At 45.8% G+C, this 9352-nt stretch overlaps 1 pseudogene; it reads right to left on the reverse strand.

Moving 5' to 3' along the window:
- Positions 1 to 4455: 4455 nt before the first annotated feature.
- Positions 4456 to 7154, reverse strand: LOC103590042 (annotated as a pseudogene).
- Positions 7155 to 9352: the final 2198 nt, after the last annotated feature.

The raw sequence follows: 9352 nt of genomic DNA on the forward strand, positions 1-9352 counted from the left end.
TCTTGCCCCATATACCCAGGTGTGATAAGACCCCTACCCTTCCACCTTTTGAAAACATGTTTATGTGGAAAGTTTTATGCTCTGCTGCAACCTACATATTTCAGCTCCTGCAAGCTAGGTGTACTCGCGGTCACGGAACATCCTGTGTCTAGCAGGTCCTGGAGGGGGGCAAAGTGTGTGTGTCCTGCTGTAACAGCTTTTAAGATGGCTTCACTGTTGCTAAGTTAGAGCAAGCTTGCTTTACAGAAGCAGATTGCACGAGTTAGTATTTTTCAATATGACTATGTATCTTTTCAAAGTCATACTGGAGGAAGCTCTGGCATCGATTTTCTGATTTTCTGGGGCAGTGGTGTTACCAGACGGCATATCCAGGTTCTTGATTCATGAAAGAAGAATCTTTCATGGACCAGCAAAAGGAAAGGAAGAGAGAGACAGAGAAACAGAACACGTTATGGCTTTATTACCAAGCGAAGGTAGCTGCCAAGTGCACAAGCATCTCCACCAGAGACAGAGAAGGCTGCCCCCGACCTTCTTCATCCTCTCCATCCCATGTGGAAACTCCTAATGACCCGCCTCTGCCCCTCCTGTCCTGCCTGGTGCACAGTCCCTGGCTGATCCAGTCTGAATATTTTGAGTGGCCTCCCTGGGACGTGTCCCTACTCTGTCCTGCCTCAATAGTTCTCAAACATGCTGGCTTTGGAATCTCACACATTCTAAATATTATTGAGAGCTTCAAAGAGCTTTTGTTTAGATGGGTTATTGCAACAAATATTTACTATATTAGAAATTATGACAAGATTTAAAAATATTTATTAGCTCATTTTAAAATAGCAACAATAAACTTCACATTAACATATTTTAAAAATAGCATTTTTCAAAAATAAAAAAATTAATGAGAGAATGGCATTGTTTTACATTTTTGCAAATTTCTTTAAATGTTTGTCCTACTCAAAGATGGGTGCATTCTCTCATTGGCTTCTGTTTTCAATCTGCTGCAATATCACATGTAGGCTCTGGAAAACTCCCCTGTACACAGATGAGAAAAGGAGAGTGAAAAAGATTAATAATGTCTGGGTTACAGTCAAGATGGCAGAATAGATGGTCCCTAGAGTCACTCTCTCTCACAAATCAATGAATTTACAACTATAAAAATGTAACATCAGCCAAGATGGAGCTCAGGGGAAGAGGAGGAGAGACCTACTGAGTGCATGAAAGTGGGAGAAACCACGATGAGAGAAAGAAAAAACTGCTTGGAGCATTTCGGGCTGCAGCCATTTTAAGGCTCGAGCCTGCTGAGCGCACAAAGTAGGAGCCAGCAGAAGCCGCAGCTGTGCCCTTCAGATGAAGTTACTTGGAGGCAGCAGGGGAGAAGAGGGCCTTGGTGGCCCTCAGGACAGCAAGACCACTAAGGGTTCCTGTGGACCCACGCAGGAGTGAGGAGCCAGAACAGCTGAAAAAGGGGAGCCACTCAGAGGCCGGTGAGTCAGCGCAAGGGACCAGCGCAGGGCCGTCCCATTGGAAGTGTTTGGAGCACGGGTGGTGGGGGAGATGGGCCCACTGGGGGAACACTGGGACACAGCAAGGACAGCCAGTCTACTCCCCAATCAGTGCAGGACCACTCAGAGAGACTGCTGGGGAATGCAGAATTGCATGGGATGCAGTTTGATGAAGAAACTCAGACCCAGATCAGAGCTTCTAACAACCCAGCTGCACTGGGTCTCTGGAGAGCTAGAAGTGCCTATAAGGTCAATCATTAAACCCTGAGCTGCACAAAAAGCCTTCTTTAAGGAAATAGCAGCAAAGCAGCAATTTAGCTAAATCACAGAGCTTAAGTACTGGTTCCCACAGGAAATTCCCCCATTTTAGAAGTAAGCAAAGGACAAAAAATTAGTTCCAGCTCAGGCACACCACCAGCACCTTGGGGACTGCCTGGGGACCTGAGGCATGGATCTGTGGGCCGGACCCCCCTCCCACAACCAGGCACACTGCACCAACACCTTGGGGCCTGACTGAGGTCCCAAGGTCTAGAGTTGGGAACCAGACAGTCCCCACAACCAGGCATACCACCAGTGCCAAAGAGTATGCCAAGAACATTACCTCCATGTGGGTGGCCCACCACAGCCACCACAATAACCATGGTTGCCACGAAAGCAGCTAGACACCACAACCACCATGCAGATGGTCCACCAGCCACTGGAGTACATTGACACAAGGAGAGTCACCAGCAGAGATAAAGAAAAGAAGAGGATGTCTCTCTCCACAAAGCCCATTTCAGAGTGACAGAAGAAGCATCCACTTTATGATAATATTGGGGAACCTGACCACACCTCTCACCATTGGACAGATCATCTAGAAAACAAATCAACAGAGTAACCATATTCTTTCAGAGGAGAGAAGAAATCTAGGATAATTAGAGGGGGAGGAGGAGGGAGAGGGGGATGGGGAGAGATTGGACAAGGGGCATAAAGAATAAGTACAACTTGTAACAATATATATGCCAGTAATATTGATTTGATCAACGTATCTCAATGTTGAACCCCCAAAATATGTATACTCAACTTAGATTCAATAAAAATTTTTTAAAAAGATAAATAATGTCTTAGTATTACTATAAAAAATAATTTGACCTTGCAGACTTCTTGAAAGGATTTTAGGACACTCCCCACCAAGTGTCATTGGACACCACTTCGATTGCCCCTACTCTGGGGGAATGTATAATTAGGACCCAGACTCCGTGTAGTTAAATGTTAAACAGATTGATAGTTTGCAAATAATATGTTTTCCTGTACAGATGTAAATAATTTCTGTATAGTAGAAAAGATAATTCTAAAGGTTACAGTTTTTATTTTAATTTAACCAGTTTTATATCTAATTTAGCAATCATTTACCAGTGATAATTTTTTTTTGGCAGCTGGCCAGTACAGGGATCTGGACTCTAGATTACCCCAGTGATTATATACATATCCAGTCTCTAAAATTCTCCTTGGAACCAGTTTTTCCATCCAGCTGGTCCCCTTTATTAATGAGTTAAATAAATCTTTAACCTAGATTCACCTTTGGCATTTTCTTACTTTATATTTCTGTGAGAGTCATGTTTTTAAGTAACTGAAAGTTACATTTTTATATTTCTCAACTTTTTATCTTGAAAATTTTCAAACCTTTAGAAAAGTTGAAAGAATACTACAATGAACAAACACCCTTATGCCATTTACCTAGATTCAATCATTAAAGTTTTGCCATGTTTGCTTTAACTAATTTTCTCCTCAATCCCAGTCATCCATCTATCTAAGAGTAAATTTGAACAATGAATTTTCCCAATTGTCAAGGAGGAAAGGAATCTTTCCCTCCTCCCCTTCTTATAGCATTTCTATGAGAAAACTTAGTGCTTGTAAATTCTTTCTCTAACCCTCTTTTAAAAAAACAAAACAAAACAAAAACATTTTACTTTAGATGTTAAGTACAAGGGCATTTTCCTATACATCCAAATAAAATGATCTCACTCAGAAAGTTTAGGATTCACACTGTAAGTTACCCTATTATTTACTCTATAGTCCACATTCCAGTTTCTCCAATAGTCCCAATAATGTCCTTTATAGCTTTTCTTTTCTTTTCTAAAAGATGACCAGTAAGGGGATCTTAACCCTTGACTTGGTGGTGTCAGCACCACACTCTCCCAAGTGAGCCAGGGGCCGGCCCTCTTTATAGCTTTTCTTTTCTTTTCTAAAAGATGACCAGTAAGGGGATCTTAACCCTTGACTTGGTGGTGTCAGCACCACACTCTCCCAAGTGAGCCAGGGGCCGGCCCTCTTTATAGCTTTTCTTTTCTTTTCTAAAAGATGACCAGTAAGGGGATCTTAACCCTTGACTTGGTGGTGTCAGCACCACACTCTCCCAAGTGAGAGAACCGGCCATCCCTATATAGGATCCGAACCCATGGCCTTGATGTTATCAGCACCACACTCTCCCAAGTGAGCCAGGGGCCGGCCCTCTTTATAGCTTTTCTTTCTTTTCTTTTTGCTTCAAGATCCAGTCAAGAGTTGCATATTCCTTTCCTAAGAATTTGAACTCTCCATTGGCCAGGTATGAGCTGATATTTTCTAACTTTTCTTTACACAGAGTTTCTACTTCTTTTCTGTATGTAAGAAAGAAGCAGGTAGATAATGGCATATCATACTGGACTCAAATCTTTGTACTTGCAGACTAATTTTACTCAGCTTCAGTGAATTGGTTAGGATGTTTTGCTTTCAAGTAACAGAAAATCCAAGACAAAAGTGACTTCCACAATTACACTTAATATCTCACGTAAAAAGAAGTCTAGCATTAGAGCAGCTGCTCAGTGATGTCCTCAAGAAACAAGGTTTTTTCCATCTGTCCGTTGTGCCATTCTCAGCGTACTGGTTTGTTGGTTTAGGATGGCCCCGCCTCAGGGTGCCAAGATGACTGCCAGTTTCATGATTATATATGAATAATAATGATTTTTTCCATCTAGGTGAGATATTGATCCATTTGGGGCTTGGCTTTTTCAAAGTCCAGGTCTTTCCCAATGGTGGTGAGCAGAAGGCAAAGGCATTCGAGGGACTCTTCATCGTGGTTTTTTAAGTAGTTGGACCACTCAGTCATGTGTTATTGCCTCTGTTGACATCTTCAGCTTGAGCCACTCCCCAGTAAACTCGATATTCTCTGAAGAGCACCACCGTGCTGTGTCTCCAGCCTCTTCCAGCTCTTCCTTCAGGTGACCCCAATGCTCCACCGCAGCAGCTTCATCCATCTCTTTTTGCTTCTTCTCAAAAACCTCATCATCATCTTTGTCTATTTCAAACTCCTTCTGACATCGATTTAACAACAGTTTTCGGAAGTTCATAGTCACGGTTGGCTTTTCTGTCATGGGCACTTTAGGTGCCATGAGGCAGCGGGCACATGTTGACATGGCCACAGAGAAGTTGGGCTCTGAAATGGCCTTCTCAAAGATGAAGTTAATGACCCCTTTGAGGCATTCCTCAGTGTCGCTGGCCAGCTGCGTCACTGCTTCGTCAGCTGCTGGAACATCTGGGGTGTCAGCTTATTCAGGGTGGGCTGAACTCTGCAGAACACGTCCTGGGTTTGCTACCATCTGCATCCTCTTCCTCTTGGTCCTTATCAGCTGCCATCTGCTTGCTGCTGGGTTTCCAGGCCTCCTCTGCTTTGTACAGTTTATGTCTTCAGTCATTAATAGTGTAGCAGTGATCTTCCATGGTTCCTTCTGGGGGCCCTGCTGAGAGCACCAGGGTCCAAGGCCAGCTGGCCCTTGGGGCAGCTCCCCACTTGGCCTACCCCTTGAGGGCCCATGGTTGCTAAGGGCTGGTTGGCCAAGCTTGGCAAAGGATGGAGTGAAGTCCGGGCCACAACTTATGCATTGCAGCCTGGTGGGATCCAGTGGCCACAGTGGTGTCTTATTGGCCTTGTCTGGTACCACATCACTGATACAGGGCAATCCCTCTGGCTTCTGCATCCTGGCAAAGATGAACTGAAAGCCAAGCAAGAACTCACTATCATAGCACTTTTTCTCCTCAAGGTTTAGAGACTTCCTGCTGATCTGACTTATATTCATACTTCTGTTCCCTAGGGATGTTCTTAGCATTGTGAATTTTGCCTTTGAGTCCCAGGTCTCACCTGCTTCCTCAGGCTGTGGGGGCACACTGCTGCCCTCAGTCTCTGGACCTGGACTGTTGCCTGCAGGAGACTGATTCTCCACTTCTGGTACTGCGGGGTTCACCTCTTTGAAGGCATCTAGGCATCCACAGACTCCTTCTTATTTAGCTCCTTAATTTTCCGTCTCCTCTTTGGCACAGATACTGCCACTTGGGTGGCTGTTGCTGCCACCAAATTCTGAGACGAGTGGGCCGGGATAGGATTGCTGTCTGGGAGAGCAGATCCTCTCCTCCCTTCTCGCTCTCAGCTTCTCCTGCTTTTTCCTCTTCCTCTTCCTCCATTTCCTCTTCCTGAGCAGGGGAAGTAGCTGGAGGGGCCACAGCTAGAGGGGCAGAGAAGACAGTGGAGGGGGCCACTGACGCTGTAACCTCCTTGGCCTGCTCCTCTGGCTCACTGATTGGGCTTAAGTCCAGCTGGTGGAGAGGGGGTTCCACTGAGCAATTCCCTCAGGTTGGGCAGTTGGAGTAATGAGCACAGGAACAAGCCTGGGGACGGAGAGGGGCCAACTCTGGGCTTGACTCCCCCTCTGGTTCCAGATCCTCAGATGGCACCATGCCATTAGGCCCATGAATTTCTACCGTGTGAGATGCCAGAGGGGTGGGAACCTGAAGAGGACTGGAAGAGAACTTGGATTCTGGAACTGGTTTGCTAATGTCACTTCTGTTTCCAATATGGGTTCAGCAAGTGGAGTGCGTTCTGGAGAGAGGCAATATGGCTCCCCAGTTTCACAAGGGAAGGGGATTGATTCTTCTACAGACATTTGTATGATCCCTGTTGTCACAGAGAGGAATAGAGAGGATTGCAAGATTAGGCTCAGACCCTGGTTCCAAGATTGGGGGTGGTGATGGCGTCAGAGAAGGTGACGAAGGCTGGGATTCTGAAGGGTGTGCTCTGGGCCAGGCAGTCCTGATCGGTCCCCAATGATTTCTGCCTGCAATGGGTCATCCGGCTGGACAATCACAGCACCCTAGGGCATCTCCCCATTAGCTTGAGGCTCCAGACCACCTCCTGTCTGCAGGACACAGAGGGTTACCAAGTCCCACAACTCTTCTTTACTAGAGCCATTTCTACTATAGCTCTGCCTAGGGAAAGGTGGGTCGGGAGGCAGTACAAGCCCCAGCCGTGATGTCCTCCAGGATATCCTTCCTTCCTTGGTTTGGATCTTGAATTCAAATCGTCTTACTCTCCCTCTTGGGAGCAATCTGGGGTGGCTGGTTTATCAAAATTGGGGCAGGTGCCACCCCAGTAGGAAATTGCTGCACCCTTTGGGCTGGGTAGTAAGCGCCAGCATAGGTCCCAAACCGTGTAGGGCTTGCACCTGGATGGAAGCCTGGGGCTCCTGGCTGCACAGGGTACTGCTGTGCCGGGACAGCATACGTGGAAGGCCCCTGTCCAGGGATGTAGAAGGCCCCCTGGGAGGCTGGACAGGAGATCTGGGAAGGGATCATCATTACTTGGGATCCAGCATGGTGTCTGGGCCGGGCTAGGGTAGAAGTGTTATGGGAGTCCAGGGGATGGGGCAGGAGGGGGGACTGCGGGCTGTCCGCACAGACGTGGTCCCCAACCCCTTCCGCCCCGGGCACAGATCCCGCTGGTGGCCACCGCTTCTCCGCAGGCGCAGCCGGCGCCCCCACGCGGCTGGAAACCCTTCCTGCATGTCCTCCCCGGCAGATTCCTCTGGCTGGAATCTCATTCCGTGCCCGGGCACAAACCAGTCTCCTGGTGAGCTAGACAACAAACAGCTCCACGACCACTCTGCATTCATCTCCTAGTCTGGGGTGGGATTCAGATCCTCCGAAGGGCTTGTCTGCTGGTGAACACACTCTGGTTTGGAGTGATGACCAGCAGTGTCTGCTGCACTCACTTTTCTCTCTTACCGAAGGAGGATGACAGTGTCTATTATGGAAGGTCGCTATGAGCAGAAGATGAAATAATGTATGTGAAATCCCCTAAGCTGGTGCCTGGCATGAAATGTGTTAAGTGTTTTTTTCCCTCACTTGCTTCTTAAGATTTCTTACCGTCGTTCAGTCAAAAGATGGCAGCAGTGAGAACCGTCAAGTTAATATTCTCTTAGCAGCTTCCTAGAAGGGGTCATTAGTTTACCTGGTTCACCATTGCGTTTATGTTAGACTTTGACAACATCTCTGAGTGCTCTGAATTTGATATTGCTAGCAGGACAATCTTCAATAGGTAATGGCTTGCATTTGGGGGCAGGTGAAGCGGGGCGGCTGTTCAGTACAGAGATCCAAGCCTGGACCTTGGTGTTATCAGCCAGACGCTCTAACCAACTGAGCTAACCGGCTTGCTTGGTTTGCACTTTTAATGTTATAATAACTACCCTTGAAATTACATGAGAGTTCCACTCATATCAATCACTTCAGAAGAAGAAACTATAGTTTTTAGCTAAGAGAGCAATTAAATAGATTGGAAAACACACTGCTCAAACCACTCAACTCTCCAATTCTTTTTATTTGAGGGGCAAATCATTTAAGAATTTCACAGTGCCTATATCAACATATATTAATTAACCACTGATTGATTAATACTTACATCTTCCAACAGAATTTGCTGTAACAAATTCAATACAGTTCAGCAAACATTACTTGAGTGGGCTGGTCGGGTAGCTCAGTTGGTTAGAGTGCAGCCTTAAAACACCAAAGTCACGGGTTTGGATCCCCATACTGGCCCAGCCACAAAAACAAACAAACAAACAAAAAAACCTTTGTTGAGCACCTGTAAGTGCTAAGGTAAAGGTGTATACATGGTGCCATAGAGCAATGATGGAGGGTATTAAACCCAGCCTGGGAGGTTAGGGAAGTTTTTCTAGGACAGATGAAGCCTGAGCTGCTGTTCAGTGAATGAGCTGCGTTTAGAAGAGCATGAGTTGATGAGCAAAGAAAGTTGGAAAGACATTTCAAGGTGAGAACAATCACAAGCAACAACATGAATCTGGAGCTTAAAGTGGAATGTTGGGAGAGTGGGAGCTGTGGGCAGGGACCACGAGCAGTTAAGTATTACCCGAGAGTAGGGTTTATTATAGAGAGAAGAGGAAAATAGAACTGGCGACCTGGGGAGTGCTGTTCATTGAAGGCTTTGCAGACCAACGGAGGAGTATGAATTTTATTGAATAAACAGTGGATGTGTCTAAAAGGTTTTAGGCAAAGAAGTAATATGGTGAAAATTTCCACTTTAGGTAGGTCAGTCTGATAGGTGTGATAGATGGGCTTAAGGAAGACGAGGAGAAGCAGAGAGATCAGCCATCAGCCTATGGCTATTTTCTAGGTAAGAGATAATGTGGCCTTGAACTAAGGTAGGGATGGTGGGTGGAAAGGAGTGTTTTTAATTATTGGAGGAAATTAAACATTTTTGATTAACTGAGGGGACAGGACCAATAGACATGGAGAAGTTGAAAATAAGAATGAATGGGAATGATTAATGCAGAAAGATCCTGAAGAAAACCTTTCATGTAACCAGTTTTACCATTCAGCTGCCACTTGTATCTGTGATCACTTCTTTGATTCTTCTGACTGGATGTTTGCAAGGAGGCTCTGGGTGGTGGATGTTTGTCAATTTTTTTGTCCAACCAGCAATTGAACTCCTTAATAGGTTTGGGTAAATTTACTATTAAAAGTCTTAGTTGGAGGCAGACATTGTTTTCCACAAA

This window comes from Galeopterus variegatus, unplaced genomic scaffold, assembly GCF_000696425.1.
Source record: "Galeopterus variegatus unplaced genomic scaffold, G_variegatus-3.0.2 Scaffold760, whole genome shotgun sequence".
In the NCBI taxonomy this organism is placed as follows: domain Eukaryota; kingdom Metazoa; phylum Chordata; class Mammalia; order Dermoptera; family Cynocephalidae; genus Galeopterus; species Galeopterus variegatus.